Here is a 17,423-nt window from a genome sequence, read left to right as displayed (position 1 = left end):
GCTCAACTAGAGTAACAGTTGAAGATCACGACCGCCGCTACCAACGGATACAACGAATTGCGGCATGAAAGCTGAGAAATTAATGACAATCGCCCCATACTGTATGTGCCAGAGTTTTTTTAGGCCAACCAGCTAATCATTTGGTATATAATACAATTCGCTATCTCAGGGGCCGAATGGAAGTTGCAAAGCTAATTGGATTTCCTATTGGAATTTTGAGTACCATTTGGAAAATCCGAATGGAATTTTACACGCAATTGGAACTATTTGGAATGCCCAATTGGTATTTGCAGAACCATTTGGTTAATCCAACTGGACTAATCCATTGGAGAGGTGGTGTCCAATATTGGGTCCAGATGTAACCACTTGCAGGTTCTAATTGGCCCCAATGTTTTTTTCTTTTTTTTTTTACCAGGCAGGACACATCTCGAGCATTGAAGACAAGTGTGAATGTTGAAACAGAATTTTGTCAGCGAGGAAATATATGTCCTGGAAACATACTCGTCCGTACGTACATCGGACGTACACCTCGTCTCTCATGCGGATATACAAAAACTGACGTAGTCTGTACCTCCGACAAACGTACGAATACGGATGTCCGAAACCGGAGGTTGTACGTATGTCCGACGGACGTACAATTTCGGAAAAGGACGTTCGGCTTTAGCTCGGACGTACAACGGATGTCGGTGGTTGCTTGGGCTTCTAACAGTGTGCTGACACCTATCCACTGTGCGATCAATATATATATATATGCATACCTTAGATAGCTAATGGTTGTGAGTCTCATTTACTTCTATGACTTGAAAGAAGTTCCTGTCGTCAGAAGCCCTACACTTTATGAACGCTGGACAGCTGTCTTCAAAGGTGCTGAAGAGAAATAACAGGTTAACCTAGCTGCAATGCTAAATTACAGAGGTTGAATATACTGCATAAAAATACCAAGAAGCTGTACAAAGAAATTTGAGAGTGAAATTGCAGAATGTTTGGAACATTGAAATAAACAACAAACTAAACTTTGTCAGACCTGTCATTGAGGAATGGAAATCATGCTGTCATCAAAAACACATCATGGAGGACGTTTTAGGCCGTCTTCGCAAAAGACACACCCACACCTGACACAGCGAGCTTCATAGTTATGAATGCAATAAAGAAAGCAAATAAACTATATCTTACTTTCAGATGCACCAGATGCAAGAAATTAAGAAGAAAGCATTTTCTACAATTTTGCAAAAAATCCCTTTCCATTCTAGTATAATCCTACGAGAAACTGCACTAGTCCAATTCCCTGCATTTTTGGTTTCCTAAAGGAAGCAATGTTCCTAAACAAGCTGCATCCTAAAGAACATTTTAGTCATTATGCAAAAAAAAATACATTAAACCTTGTTCTTGGCGAATGGCAGCATTAGTCGCTTATGTGCCATAAAAATCAACACAACGCTGTTAGGTATACCTTGGTTAGCTATACTATATGAGAAGCCTTTGGTCTGGTGTAGTCTATTCACATAACAGCTCTGTCATGCGGTTCTAATGTCCTAGCAACCGGAAAGTGACCTTTGGCAATTCTACAGATCTCTAAAGACGTGCGCGTGTTTGGTTTTGACTGGAGCGCTCAATCGTTTTGTCAACGTCTGCCCGCTTTTTTTGTTGAAGACAACCTGGAAGGAAAGTGTTAAATAGAAGAATCCCCCCGAATTGTTTATTGCTAGTTCATCTCCACTCTTTGCATATTGGTAATTGTCCTCTTTCATAAGTATGAAGCCGTGTCAACTGTGGATGTCTCTTCTGCGAAGATGATCTAAAATGCCCTCTTGGTGTGTTTGTGTTGACCGTATAATTTTTTAAATATTTTTTGAATATTTCTGAACATTTAGCACGTCTCTGAAGGCGTTGTTTATCATTACGGGGCCCACAAAAACCAGCTGAATGTCAAACGCCGCCTAGGTTGACTTTCTAGTTCACCAACTCGCCCAATCAGCCGTTAATTGGCGAGCTGTTCGAACTATAGCTTGACCACGCCTGAAACACTGAGTTATGCATGGTCAAGGCAGAAATGGTAAAACTTCTCCTTCGCGTACTGCTGTACAGCAGTTTGCAGCCCCTCGAAAGTAGAATATTTATCGAGCAATTAGAGAGTTTTAGTTTAGCGTTAGCGTAAATAGCGGTGCTAACGGAAATAAAGTTAGCGTGCCGCAAACGACTCCCTGTCGGACCGAGTTTTAGTATAGCGTTTAGCAAACGCCACACAATCTATTTGTATGGAGGTTTCAACAGCTGAGGATATATTCGAAGTGCTTGCCAGCGCTACCTGGTAGCAAAGTGTTGACTGAAATGAAACAAGGCGGAGCGCAGGTTGAGCCGCAGCGAGCCGAGACAAGCTCATCTTGAACTCGCGAGCAAAGCGAAACCTTTGGAAGCAGACGAACAATTGCGTGCGCTTTCTGCGCGATGTTTGGCCTCTTCTGAACTGTCTACCATTCTTTCGGTGCCTTTCAACTATGCCGTCAAGCATCTTGAATGATTCGCGATATTTATCGATGTTGACATGGGCAGAGATTGACGAACTGCATCTAGGAGTGCGCGCTCGCGAGCTCGCTCGGGCTGACTTGTTTGAAGCGGACAATTTGGAACTCTACCTACAACGCAAAAGTGAACCGACCATAAACCGCTACCGTTCGAGGAATGGTTTATTGGATATATCTTCTGTGGACCCTGCGCTGTTTAGGTTGCAGTTTCGTTTCGAAAAAGAGGATTCTGAGCACCTTCACAACTGCCTTGCTCTGCCAGGCACTTTAACTAGCGCCAAAGGCGTTAAGGTCACTGGCCGACATGCACTTTGTATTGCACTAAGGCGGCTTGCGTATCCCAACCGCTGGTGCGATTTGGAACCGATCTTCGGTTTGCATTCGTCAGTGATGTCCAGCGCCACAACTCAAACTATCAGCTACATTGTTGTTCGTTTTGGACACCTTTTGAGAGATGTCAACAATCACAGCTGGCTGACGGAAGCAAAGCTGGAGGTATTCGCAGCAGTGAGTATTCACATATTTCATGAAAACCCCACTGAGCACAGAATATCTTGTAGCTGTCTTGATATGTCTATATTGGTCACATATATCTTGAGCTATCAAAGACATCTACAAGACGTCGCTTGGTTCTAGTCTAGAAGACATCAGCGGCAAGATGTCTGAATCTGTCTTGTGAAGAATTTTTATGTCTTCAGCTATGCAAGGCAGTTATTAGCCTGCTTACGCCAGATGTCTTCTAGAGTTCTGCTTCAGAAGTCTACCATACTTCCTCATAAGACGTTTCAGGGTCACACATGCGCCTATAGTGCAATATGTACAGTTTACCTGGACGACATTGTTCTGCATACTCTAAGTATAAATTGTCGAAGGTTTGTTCTAGCAATTTTTCAGCTTGCAAAATGCTGTATCCAAAGTGCCTGCGCTTTTGAATTAAGCAAGCAATCTGGGCTGTTTCCAGCATGCAGGACCAATATGGCACCAAGAAATGCTATTTAGGCGATGGGTATCTGAACATAATGTACAAAAGCCGCTGACACCTTCATTTCTGCATCGTTTAATTGGTGCAGCCCATAGCCACATGCGTACTGTGTTCGACCTCGCTGAGCGCAGTCCAATCCGCCGGAAGACTCCAAATTGCGAGTGTTCACTACGACAAAGTAAGCACGCGATGTATCCGAGTGTGATAAAAGCCAGTAGTTCGCAGAGGAACGATTTGCTGCGCCGATGTTAATACGGAACGCCAGTTATGCACGATCCGCCATTCCCAAACTTTGCGCGCCGTGGCCTTTTTGCACCCCTCCTCTTTACAGCTAGATAGAAAATAGTGCGCCAAAATAATTACGCAAGACGCAGGTTGTATTTACCGTTTTGAAACAAATACGTCATAAGCAACAGTTACATTTCACTTGTATAGCTTGTTTTATGAAATATATTTCAAATTTTTATTGTTTTTAAAGTTATTATATCAATGCGCTGCTCGGCCGCTGGCCATTTCGTCGTGTCTAGTCGTGTCTGTACGTTAGGCCGGTGGTTTGTGACTGTTTTGAAAATGTGTCCCGCACAGCGGCTGCTACTTCTGGCTGCAAGGCAAGCTTCGCTGGGTGAGTAAGAAATTGGTTCTTCTAAATGAGTCACTTAATGGTGCAGTAAAGTGACTGAGTGTTTTCTTTTTCCGATAAAAATGCTGCATGGACCGTTGTTTGCATCCGCCGGCGCAGGCTGTATGGGCGAGCAAGATAGCGCGCGCGGACCGTTTAGTCAGTACGAAAGGCGGTGTTTTATGGCGCATTTATAGTTTTGTGCATGCAGGAAGGTTTTGCGCTTGTAATTCCAATCGCCGCGTTTCGTGAACTGCCATTGGCGGCGGAACCTCGCGATGTAATTCTTCAAATGAGCTTGGCGATCCGACGTCTTTCGTTGATTGCCGCTGGTTCTAACACTTTCCCAGGAAACACAACTGAGCACGAAAGTCTGCATGCTTAGTGGGGCCTTCACTCCGCAGCAAAATACACAAAATACGCACCGTCTAGTGGAAGCCGTGCATTGTTTATGGCAGCCTGCAGAGCTCTATACGCGCTAAGTTATGCCGCGGTTGCGAAAAAGAAAAAGAACGATCTCAATAAGCCGCCTTAGAGGGAAGGGTAAGGTGCATTCTGGCCACAGCGACTCTCCCAACTGCTAGCAAAATAATCTCGGCCTGTTCACAGGCACAAGTTGAAACACATGGCGAGATAGGAACGGCGTACAAACATTCTGCAGTGATTTAATTTTAATAGTTCATAAAATGTTTACAGTCAGCCATTAGCCACAACAATACATATATCCGTATATATTCAGTGATTAAGTGATTTTGCATTTTCATATAGTCAGAAAGCACAATTTAGCTCTTTTTAAGTTCCTGAACTGCATGCTGTGTGATGTGCCGGTGTTCTATTTGCTTTGGTCCTCAGGTTTTTTGTTGTTGTTTTTTTTATTGCCGGAAATGTTTTAAGAAATTAAGCTTCAGTTCAATTGGTACAGAAAGACGTCGAAAGCAAATCTTTCGGAGGGACCTCGTATAACGAAAAGCCTATTATTAATACACAAAAACATATCAATTTCATTTGTTTTCTTGCTTCAGGGTCAATAGACTCTTCCTATCTAGAACTGGAAAAAGAAAAGAGAGTACTGAATCTTAACTTACTTTTAAGGCGTATAGAATGTAGCCATGTTATAATATAGGTTCAGTGTATGCCTTCTGGCTGTCCTCAACAACAAAGCTGTGACTCCGCGCAAACCTTTTGATAGCATATGGACTCCTCCCAAAGTGAAGGTGTTTGGCATCAAAGGTGAAATGCCTTCATTTAATTTAATGCTCTTTTTCACATTGTGCGGTTGTGTCTGTGTTTGGTGCTCTTGTTATTTTGTGTCTGCGCGAATTTTCATGTAAACAAAACACTTACCCAACAGCTCAAGCAAGTGAGCTATGCATTCGTTTTTTTTTTTGCTCTGGGTGCATGCTCGCTGTTTAAAATATTGCTTTCATTTGTTCTAGGAAAAACTGGTGATGCATACATACATAGGCACCTACATATATACATGCATGGATACATACACAGGTAATACATCCATACATAGATACATGATGCATAGATTTATTTCTTCTCTACATATGTCAAATGAAACACTTGGCCAACTCAGAGGCAGAAACCTTACCCAGCATAGAAAGTGACTCTCAATAAAAAAAAGGAATGTATAAATCAGGAAAATGATGGTTCTCTTCAGGCGTGTCTGTTGGTGAAGACAAGGAAATGTTTTAACCTTCGAGGTCATCAAGGAGTTATTAATATATATATATATATATATATATATATATATATATATTATACTCGGCACTATTTTGTGCTGCTAGTGCGTGTCTTAGTTAAATATATTTCTATTGTGTACTCAGTACTCTCAACCTTATGTGACATATTTTGAGGTTAAATTCTTATCCTATAGTGGAATTTGTGGCAGTGTTTTGTAGTCAGTAATTTGCTTTATTAAACTTCACAAGAAATCATTAAAGCATTGAACACCTTGCAGGTTGCTGCCACCTCCACGGCTGCCTAGCAACTATCCTTTTCCTGTCTGTGCTGCAAACACAACTTAGCGATGAGGGCCACAGGACTGACATCTCACTGGGCAGTCGCGGGCTACTGACTGAATACACAGGTATGGTTTGACTGTGCCAAAAACTTAAGAGTTGCCAACAGTGGGACTTTTTCCTTCTGTTTGGGAGCTCATATATCTAAATCGGGCTTTTGATTTTAATCCTGGCAGGTGTGACATGGAAAGCCTTCAACACCAATGAAACTTAGTTTTGCCGACGTCACAAAAGAGTGGTTGGTGCTTGCCTTGTGACAAAGACCAAGTCCACATCTAAAGGCGCTGCACAGCCACCATGAACAGTGCCACAAAAACAAGCAGCTGGGATCAAGGCACCTTCTGTGCTCATTTACAACTCAAGTTGAAGCTTTGTAATTTTGCAAAGGTAGGCCTCCAACAATTGACAGAGAGGAGCCTCCCAATCAATTGAGCCACCTCCCAATCAATTGAGCCACAAAGGAATTCCCCCTTTCATGGCAGTAGGCGACAAAAAAGAGGCAGTGCAGCTGGTGTTCAGTACCGATTAAGAAAAAGCTGCCCAGCCTAGTTAGCTGTGGACAAGTGCTGGAGTGGTACCAGTGTTGAGAACGATCTGATTGGCAGAAAAGCCTCCTTTGAGGGATATTCGCCCCTTCATTCTTAATTCGTAACTGACTGATGTGGATCTGATAGCCCCGGAAGTTTTCTTTCTTTTTTTTTCAATTTTCTCGGCCCTCTAGGGGTTGTACAGAATAACAGATGCACAACCCATGCCAGCTCCCTCATTTTACAATGCTTTCATGCCAGAATGTTGGCAGTGGTATTCAGACCTTGTTTGGTTTTTTTTTTTCAATGCCTTTTCTCCATGCATAATAACAGGCTATTTAGCATAACACAGTCGCACACAAGACAGAGGACACCATCAGCACTTATAACTGTTCAGCGGAAAGCAGCTGATATACATAGCCTACTCAGCTGATGCGCACGGGTACAAGGCAACATGGAAACAGCACCAATTTTGTCAAACTATGCGTGAGAAATTTTTCTTCAGTCTCATAAGAAAAACCAATTTGCTGCTGACACAGCTGTAACCTGCTTTTTTATATGAAGGGCTTGTAGTGTTTCATGAGCCGTTACCCACAGTTTTCACAATTTGTGCAAACCCTACGGTGCAAGACAAGTCGCTCACCTTCATTGTTAATGTCTTTTGCATGTTCTCTAAGTTGGCCATTGACGCAGAATCCTGCCTGTGCAAAATGAGACTTTTCTACATGACAGTAGAATTTTATAGACGGTGGTGCACTTTACGAAATGCTGGCCATGTCTCTTCTGACAGCCGACCTGTTTGCTTTCGTAGCTTATGTGATGGCTTAGCTGAGCAAGCTTTCAGGGAGCAGAGGATACCATCTATACATTAAACAGGTTTGAGCTGTGTCAGTGACACTTCAGCTTTTCTTTGAGGATGAACAGATTTTTCTCATACCTGCTTTGATAAGATTGGTGCTGTTTTCCTGTTGCCTTGCACATGTGCACATCAGCAGTGAAAGCTATGCATCGACTGCTTTCCCCTAAATATACAGTTGTAGTAAGTACACTTCTTTCTTGTGTGTGTCTGTGTTATGCTAAATACCTTTTTTATTTCTGAAAACGAACTATCTCAGCAGTTAACTTCCTTCTTTTTATACCAGCAGAATGTGAACAGCAGCACCGTGTGCAACACTCAATTTTATTCTCTTTTTTTTGCTGTGCCTTCTGTACTCCTCGCAAGCTGTTTGCTGCACTACAAAAGGTAAGGGCAGTTTGTGCCATCATGGCTGGTTCATGCTGCCCTTATCTTTTGTAGTGCTGCAAACAGCTTTTGAGATGGAATATAGTGGTTGGTATGTACAATGACAGGGATGCAAACCTTTTGCTCCTTCCTTTTTTTCCTTATGGTGCCTTCTAGTGTTTCTTGTAGAGTGATGTATGACCCTTACCTGCTACCTTTTCCTTAGCGCTTTTTAGTTATGATAGTAGAATGTAACTATGACAGGCATGCAGCCATTGCATTTTTTTTTCAGTGCATTCTAGTCATGCTAACAGGAACAGCAGCAGTGAAGGAGTCTTGGCTTCTTTTTTTGCAGTGTAAAGTTTTTAATGGATTTGATGTCATGCCTAATGCTCAAGTGTTTATGCAGTTTCTACAAGATGTATGTATGACCAGCATTCAGTTGGTGACATGCATGCACATAGAGTTAGAGTATTATGAAATGCAACACTGGTGATGTTGGTCCTTCGTGAAAGCACCTTTTTCTGTATACTGAAGCTCTTTCATTCGAATTTGTTGCTTTGTTTTATTTTGTACAAACTTTATGCAGATAGTTCGTTCAACCACTCAACCAGTTTTGTATACTTTTGCATACCTATCCCTGTTTATTTCTAGTCATTTCATGTTCTTGTTTGGAGTATGGATGTTTTCATTGTTTTTGTAAACAGATCATTTTAAGCTTGGAGAGAACAGCAGTATTATTTTGTCATTTTCATACCACTTGTAGTGTCTAGTTTCTGTGCTTCTAGCTTCGTAGTACATTGTTGAAAAAAAATCAAATATATGATTTACACATTTTGTTTCCTAGCACCTTTTGCAGTTATTGCCGAATCTCCCAAAGGGCACCCAACCATGGCTGTCTACCGTGCAGTGTGGCATGTTTTGTAACAAAGAATGTGTACAGATCTCACTTACTGTTCGCAGTTTTAATGTCTGTGAGAATGAATGACAATGTGCATCACTCTTTACATGTCATGTGTTCATGAGTTGGCTCTTTCTGGTGTTTTCTTCCTTAGTACAATATTAGGCTTCAGAGAACCACATTTTTTCATTTGCATACTGTTGCTTGTGGCTTTCCTTGCTTTTAACATGCATGAGATTGTTTAAGTTGCCTATTTGCAATGTATGATTTGGAGGAAATTAAAGAGTTCTGTAGTTTACTCATGTCATTTTCTAGCATTGGGTGCAGTTACTACCAAACTTTCCAAAGAGCACCTGATGGCCATTAACAGTGAAATGTGGCACGCTTCGTAATAAAAAACATACAGTTCACATTACTAGACAACAGTTGTAGTGTGTGAGAATTAATGATTTACAATTGTACATCAGTTTAGCTTGCATCACAACTGAATGTGTGAAAGAGCACTGTGGGTGTGTGACGGCAATGCAGCTTTAGTTGTAGTAGCATCTGATGAGAATATATTTTATGTCTGGCAGTGGTGTTGAAAACTTCTGTCAGACAGTTTTGCGAGAAATAGCAGGGAATAAATAATTTAGAGCATTGCAGGAGATTCTAGAGCTCATTTTAGACATTCAGAATCTATTTTAATGATTTCTAGATGATGACTTGCAAGTCGTCTTGCAGCTTAAAAAAGTGGGTGCATTAGCTGAGCTAGAAGGCAGCTGCAAGATGTACCAAGACGTATAAAAAACGTCTTTGATATCTTGTGAAAGCATCTTTTAAATGTCTATCAGCTGTCTTGGGTGCCACTTCAGATGTCTATAAGGTGACTTGTTTATCTTGGGCAAGATGCCTTATAGCTATCTGCTAGACTGACTTACGTTTAGTATGTTATTTGTCTTCCAGATTTCTAGGAGATATCTTGCAAGACGTCTTGTAGCCTAAAAAGTGGGTGCATTAGCTGAGCTACAAGTTCACTACAAGAAATATCAAGACATCTGGCAATGTCTTGCATATCTTGTCGAGACATATTATATACGTTTAGTAGCCATCTCAGAGGTCTACTGAGACATCTATCAGGCATCTTGCTTGTCTTGGCAAGACAGTTTATAGCCGTCTCATAGATGGGTTGGTGTTAACAAATATATTTGTTTGCTGTCATACGTATGTTTCGAATGAGATATACGTCCCCATATGAAAACCGCCCATATATATACGCGGACCTCGATCGTTTGCCGGTTCAACGCCTGTTCTGATGCTGAGAAAGAATGGCAAATCTCTGCTAAATGCGTAGCTGAAAAGCATCGATGGCCCTCTCTCGAAGCGCTCCTCGACAAGTGCCGTTATCCAGTGGGAAATAGAGGAACCCTTTTTTCAGCCTCGCTTTTGGTTTAATTTTTTTTACTGCGTGCCGCGCCCGCCCAGATATCGTCTCCTGGAGTCAGGGGATCGGGGCTCCTTGTCGATGTCGCGCGCTGCTGCTTCGCGGTAACGCGCTTTTTCACAGAATTTGACGCATCTGAGAGCTCGTTTTTGGATGTGAACAGCAGCAGTGATGACTGGCAAGATTAATTCAGCTTTTCAGACTTTATCCCCGACAGCGAAACTGCGTCAAAGGCCCGGAAAGTCAGCAGCATTGTTCCGATGTTTCGCTTTTGCTGCGCGTTCATCGGAAGAGATAACTGTTCTGAAAGTCACAAATGTTACCTGCGGGGTGGGATTACTTGCTGTTGCCAGCTAAGAGAGTCGTGTTTTCCGCTAGAAGACAGCCAGGGGTCGACCTCTGCGTAGTCGACCTAGAACACTGTTTTCTTTCCTAAATCGATAAATCCTGAACAGAATAGTAGATTTTGCTGCGATGCTGCATTGGTCCCTGTTTTAAAAAACGTATACGTTGAAATGTTTTGATGTTTTATTTGTATCAAGAAACGTTGATACTTTTGTACGTGTTTTTAGCTGGAATTTTGTTCTGGTAGATAATTTTTCATCACTTAATAAATATATGTTGATTTTCGCTAACACCATTGCGAAGAGAAATTGCTCCTCTACAGTTTAATACCTGACACTCCTGTACCAAGCAAGTTTTGTTCAAGAAAAAAAAAAAAGTATTAGTGGTACACCACCGAAAACTCTCGACTTTTCCCGCGGACAGTAAAGTGCAAAGTCGGTTCGACATGCTGAGAAGCACAGAGCGAAGCCATGATACGCGAAACCACCTGTACGCGGTAAATACCCCCCCCCCCCTTCGCCCCCTAAATCTCTACTAAAATACATGCGTGTGATTTTCAAAACCATATAATTTAAAATATTCTCACAACGAATTGCACGCCTTAATTCTGAAGGGGCAATGGTTGAAGCAAAAAGGCGGTTCCTCTAATAATTGTTCAAGCATACAACCAAGCTAGACAATATTGCATAGTTTAAATTTCAAGGGGTCGGGAATGGTCTAGCTGTGAATAAAGCATAGAGGTCATTGCATGATGCTAATGAATGATGCATATTCGAGGCTGTCGAAGACAAGGGAGCCCCACTCAACAACTGCTGGGCGTTTATTGACGAACAGGGCGTCCAATATGTCGGCCATCGCACAACCAGAAAGCCTACTACTCGGGCCACAAGCGCATGCATGTTCTGAAATATCAATCTATCATGTGTCCCAATGGAATTATTGCTCAGCTGGATGGGCCATATCCTGGCAGGCGACACGACTCAGGTAAATTCATTGGAATATAGGTTTTTCTTTTGGACTAGGGTAAAGACTAATGTACGTAAATAAAGAATATGAGGCAAGTATGTTAGAAAGCGCCCAAACGTTTTTTTTTTCCTTTTAGTAAAGGGGTAGATAGGATCTCTATAAGTGTATGTATCCTTCATAAACAGTTAATAAACAGATGTAACTCATTGATATGGACACTTGGTACCAAGGAAAACTACATAAAGCAATAAGTCGTCCAGAATAACAGATCCTGAAGACTAAAAAAAACTGTGAGAAAAAAAATGAAACCTATGATGGTCTACTTCTGTAAATGTATTGTGAGAGATAGAGCTGAAATTAGACAAAACTGTAAGAGCTAGAAGTCTAATTGGCACATAGTTCCCACTACCTAGAAATAATATAGTGCTACTTGATCTGTTTATAGTAGTTCATGAGGCACATATTGGCATCTCATGACAGGATGAAGTATCTCGAGCCTACTATATATGACAGGTCACATCCCATAATCTTCCACTGTGTATAGCTACATTCAAACAGCTGACAGCTGTTGAGAACTTTTAATGTGGCACGTAAGGCGCAAACGTTTTTTACACTGTCATTCATGCAGTGGTGCAAATTGTCAAGGCATGCCAAATGGGCTCCTCGACACTGTAAGGTACCAAGTAAGATATAAAACAGCATTACTGAGCTATTTCCATTTTCACACTGCATTTACCTGGAGGCTCACATTAAAATACAGGAAATGAAGTATCTCATTGGGATGGACTAGTGCTGCCAGTTATCACTGTGGCAGAAATGCTGCAAAGGAATTTTTGCACTTACATCCTGTACATTGTCAGCAGGTGAGGTTTTTGTCATAAAAAAACACACAAATACATTTAATAATTGTGGCCCCCCCTAAAAGTATTTACGAGTCGAGTCTTCCATATCAGCAGAGATCATGACTGTACACATTTTGAAGTGCAGCCATCTGCAGATTGCCCTTTGTCAGCTCTGTTTTCACTTAGAAGGTGTTTATATGCTAACAATAAAAAATCCACTGGGAGGCATCTGCATAGGAGGAACCTCGGTGTTATTGCAAGCAGCTCACCAAGTTGATAAGAAGTCGTTTTGAGGGCTGGAAAACCTGACAAGCATAAAAGCAAGTAATGGTGATGAACGGTTGTTGCTTGCAACTAAACGTTTTATCGAGGGAGGCATGATATAAGTATCCACACAAAAAGTATGAAGCCACACCTCAATAAAGAAGACTTAAACCTTATAGGCTTACAGGCAGTCGGTACTTTGGCAGAAATAATAGTGCAAGAAAGGATACACACGGAAAGACCATGGAAGGTACAGATCCGCATATGCCTTGTGTCTATCTCGGCCTTTTTGTGTTTTTCAGTACTGTAATTTCTTCCAGCAACTAAGTACCACCTAGCCGTGCAGTCCACAAGTTTTGTTGCAAATTAGTAAGCAATTAGTCTAATAACATACTCATTAAGTAGAACATTTATAGGCAACTAGATTCCCTGATATTTGAAGGGAGCATTCGATACACCAACACTGTGACAGAGACCTCGATTTTGAAGCATGTGTGCAGTAATGTCCTTTGTGAGCACAGCAATAACACTAGAACATGCAGAGTATAAAAGGAACACTTTCAATAGGCAGCTTTAAGATGAGCAAAGTATTTTAAAATCTTGTGACTATATTCATTACACACTATGTAAAATGTACCAGGCTTGCCTCTAACATTCTGATTAACGATATGACACCAGTAATTATGCACACCAGGGACGTTAAAGCTTACATTTTGAAGGTGTACATGTTGCTTTCTTCCTATAAGTGTAATGAAGACCAAAAATAAATGTTGAGCCTTTACAGAATGTGCAGTAATGCATATGTTATGTCCGTACAAGTGGCATTATTAAAAGTCAAGAATTCAGTCCATTAAAAAGGCTATTTCACCACTAGTGAGGGGCTTTTGGGGCTTCAATGTAGTGACTGCCTGTCTTAGCCGAATGCCCCAGTTACACTCCAGTGAATGGTGTGTAACTGTTGTGTTTAAAGCAGCTTTGTTGATATCTAAAACAGGAACGCAAGCCTCGTCACTCTTCTCAGTTTTAACAATACACGAACAGTGAGAGGACTGTTCTGAAAAAGGCAGTGTGCTCTTTTAGCTGAACATTTAGGTTGCAATCTGTTTGCCAGATGTAAACAAGGACACACAATGCCTGATTTTGGTATGTCATACTTGGGCGGCAATCAACAAACTTATTGTAATGTTTATGCTCTGCACTGCTTTTGACCACCATCCTTCTCTGTTGATGTCAATTGTTTCTCAGTGTTCCTCTAAATATTTCTCACACCTTCGAGGCCAGTAAAGGCCTGTAATGCATCCAGTAGAATTGTGCCTGCTGCCACCATTCCAGAATATGCTTGCTGCATATTACTTATTGCAAGTGATTGGTTTATGGAAGCCATTGGCATGTCATTCTCATGAAAACAATGGAGCTTGTAGCTCAAATGACATGACAATTTATTTACCATTCTTTTTTGCAATGAAATGAGCAAAATGTAAAGAGCTTTTATGGAAAGTGCTGCCAGCGCTAGAGTTTAAATGTTTGGCCATTTGAAAGCTGTTCTTGCTGTTTGTTGTCATCCTCAGATATAAGGTATTTACGCCAGTATAACACGAAATTTTCCTCATTCATCAGTTTCAGAACCTATTTCGCGATATATTTGGAAACAAAGAGTGAAAAAAGTGCAAATGATTTTTCTCACTGCTCCTCAATGTAGCTACAGCCCCCTCACCACCAGACTTGAAAGCTGGTAGGAGCTAGAAGCCAGCATTCTAGATCATTATTGGGGCTTCATGGCATCACATGCATAGAGCTGTAAACATGAAAAGAAGCCAGCGAGTGCCATTGACACAGCGTAAACACTAGCTGAAACAGTTGAATAATGCAAGGAACGAAAAGAAAGGTGAATGGCAATGGACTCGACAGTATGAAGCTCGATCGTAGCAGTGCCAAGGTGGCGATGACAGTAGCCGTTGCTGCATGGGCGACTGCCTGCTTTATGCGTTGGTGAATTTCCAGTGGTTGATGCTATCGCATGCATTTCTGAAGCATTAACTGACTTTTAAGTAATATCGACATATCCTTTACTGTGGCCTTTTTGTGAGCCGCTGACATTTTCAAGCCCTTGTTACCAATTTAGAGTTTATTTAAACAACATATTTGAGTGCAATTGTTCTCAATACTTTCTTTCTCGTCCGTGAGGTCCCCATCACATTGGTTCAGATCAGTTCAGTTCAGTCGTTCAGTCGTGTCCGACTCTTCGTGACCCTATTGACCATGTCACGCCACGCTTTCCGGTCTCTCACTATCTTCCTAACATCACATAACTTCAGCTGCAGTGCCTCGAGGATGCCATCTAACCATCGCGTTCGCTGCCTACCCCTTCTCCGGCGACCCTCAACCTTTCCCAACATCAAATCTTTCTCCAGCGACTCCTCTCTTCTCATCAGATGACCAAAGTAGCTGAGCTTTAACTTTAGAATTTGACCCTCCAATGAGCAGTCAGGGTTTATGGTCGACAATATTGACTGATTGGTTACTTGTATGTAAATTAGGTATGAAGCAGTTAATCATGCACTAACTGTTATCAGCACAGTATATATGTGACTGAGATTAGGATGAGTAAAATACAATTGTGTCATAATGTCAACTATATATAAGAAAAGGGCAAACAAGTCAAGTTTACAAATGGTACTTATACAAGTCACTTGCATATATTACTCACAATTACTCAACAATTACACACAAGGCTGAGCCGCTTCACTGCGCATACACTTTACAAGGTAGTCTCCTTTCTCATGTAAATGAATACAAATACTTTGGCCTGCCCATAACTTGAAATCTCACCTAAATAAAGCATATCAATAACATTGCTAGGAAGAGGAACAGAAAACTAGGCTACCTCAGACACGTCTTAAAACAGGCTTCCACAGGCACAAAACTGACAGTGTACAGGTGCTTGTACGACGCTTACTTGTGTATGCATGTGAAATATGGCACCTACACCACAAAACAATATCTAAACTCGAGCAGGTACAAAGATGGGCCTTATGCTTCATTTTCTTTCAATACCAATGGTTGATTCTGTAACCTCCCTTTATAAGAAAGCTGATTTGCTTTCCTTTTCCAGAGACGAAAGGAAAAAATACTCCTTTTTATTGTGTTATTAGTTCAGTCCATGTGTGCAAAGAATGATACATAAATGAAACATGAACATGTCTATGCCATAATAAACGTAGTAGACATGTCCAAACGTACAGAATTTGCAAATGCTGTTTGAAATATTCCTTTTTCATGTAACAGCGTCCGAATGGAATGGGCTGCCAAACCAAGTTCTAAATGCACAATCTCGAGATCAATTTTCACCCATGTTGCCAAGCATTTAAAGCAATCAGTTATACAAAGAGAACCATTTATTACCTGTAATTTTTTCACCTGCATGTATTGACTATTTTGTTGACACTATTTTATTGATTCTAGTGTATAGACTACATTTTTGTTCATTCTGCTCTACATTTGCCTGAAGTTCCATGTTGTGTCCATTCTTACCTTGATCCTGGTTGGACTGGTATTATCTACAAATAGATAAACAAATACAATAATCCCACCTGTACTGCACTTCTGCTAAGGCTCATCACCATCAGCATGACTATATGCCCACTGCGGGACAAATGACTTTTCCATGTACTTATGTTTGGAAAATTTTCAGAATCTCTGCTGATGATTTTTGTTGTTGAAAAGCTGAGCAAAATGTATAGTAGCATGCGATTTCTCAATAAATAACCCTCATCTAGCATGCATTACCTTTAGACAATCCTGTATGGTTGTACAAATGTAGTGCAAATGTGAATATATGGTTTTTGAGAAATGCAATGCAATAATTTAAAAATCATCAGTTTTCTGCACTTGAATTCAGTTGTGTCTGTTACTGGCTAGCCAGTAGTTCATTGGTGGATATGTACTCACATTAAGTTATTTTTTAACCTTCCAGGTATACTTCGGAATAGCGGTGCATACGCTAAGCTGGAAAGGCTGGTGGATGGTAAACAAAGAAGCTTTGTGATCTACGGAGACCCAGCGTATCCTTTGCGACCGCTCTTGTTGAAGCCATACTCGGGATCCAGCCTGTCAACGACGCAACAGGCCCTCAACTCTGTCATGAGCAAACTTCGTCAAGAAGTTGAATGGGGTTTTGCTAAAAATGTGTCGGAATTCGCTTTCCTGGATTTCAAAAAAATCAAAAGAGATGTACAGAGCAAGTACTTTGTTTGCCAATTGCCACACCTGCCTTTATGGTTGCCAAGTTGCCTCTTATTTTAACTTACAGCCTCCAGATTTAGCACAGTATCTACATTAATAGTCTCAGGTATTCATAAGCCTCATTACCAGTGAGTCCTGCTGCGTTATCTAGCATTTTTTTGCCATTCTTAAATGTTAGCTTTTTGTGCAATGCCAGCCTTAGTATGTATTTCTCTGTAAAGTATTTTATGTATTGGTTTTCTTATGATTAATGTATTACTATTTAGTTTCTTATGTTCAATTTCATGATGTGCATGGTGTTTTGGTTCTCAATTGGAAGTATTCTGCATGGTATTTTTGTTTGGGTTGCTCTGCAAAAAATCATTCTTGGACAATTATTAGAGGAACTATCTTTTTGCTTCAACCATTTCCCCTTCAGTAGGAGTTCAATTCGTTGTGACAAATTTTACATTATATGGTTTTCAAAAGCATACACATTTATATTAGTAGGGAAGGTGCATTAAGGGGACGGGGGGGGGGGAGAATCCGCCGCGTACAGGCG

At 41.1% G+C, this 17,423-nt stretch overlaps 1 pseudogene; it reads left to right on the top strand.

Annotated features, from left to right (window-relative positions):
• The first annotated feature begins 2,495 nt into the window (after positions 1–2,495).
• LOC146179750 (uncharacterized) lies at positions 2,496–16,979 on the top strand (annotated as a pseudogene).
• The last annotated feature ends 444 nt before the right edge of the window (positions 16,980–17,423 follow it).

This window comes from Amblyomma maculatum, chromosome 9 (assembly GCF_055883805.1).
Source record: "Amblyomma maculatum isolate TAMU_Amacu chromosome 9, ASM5588380v1, whole genome shotgun sequence".
NCBI lineage: Eukaryota > Metazoa > Arthropoda > Arachnida > Ixodida > Ixodidae > Amblyomma > Amblyomma maculatum.
Note: the sequence above shows the minus strand (reverse complement) of the source record. Positions and strands in the feature narration are given on the sequence as shown.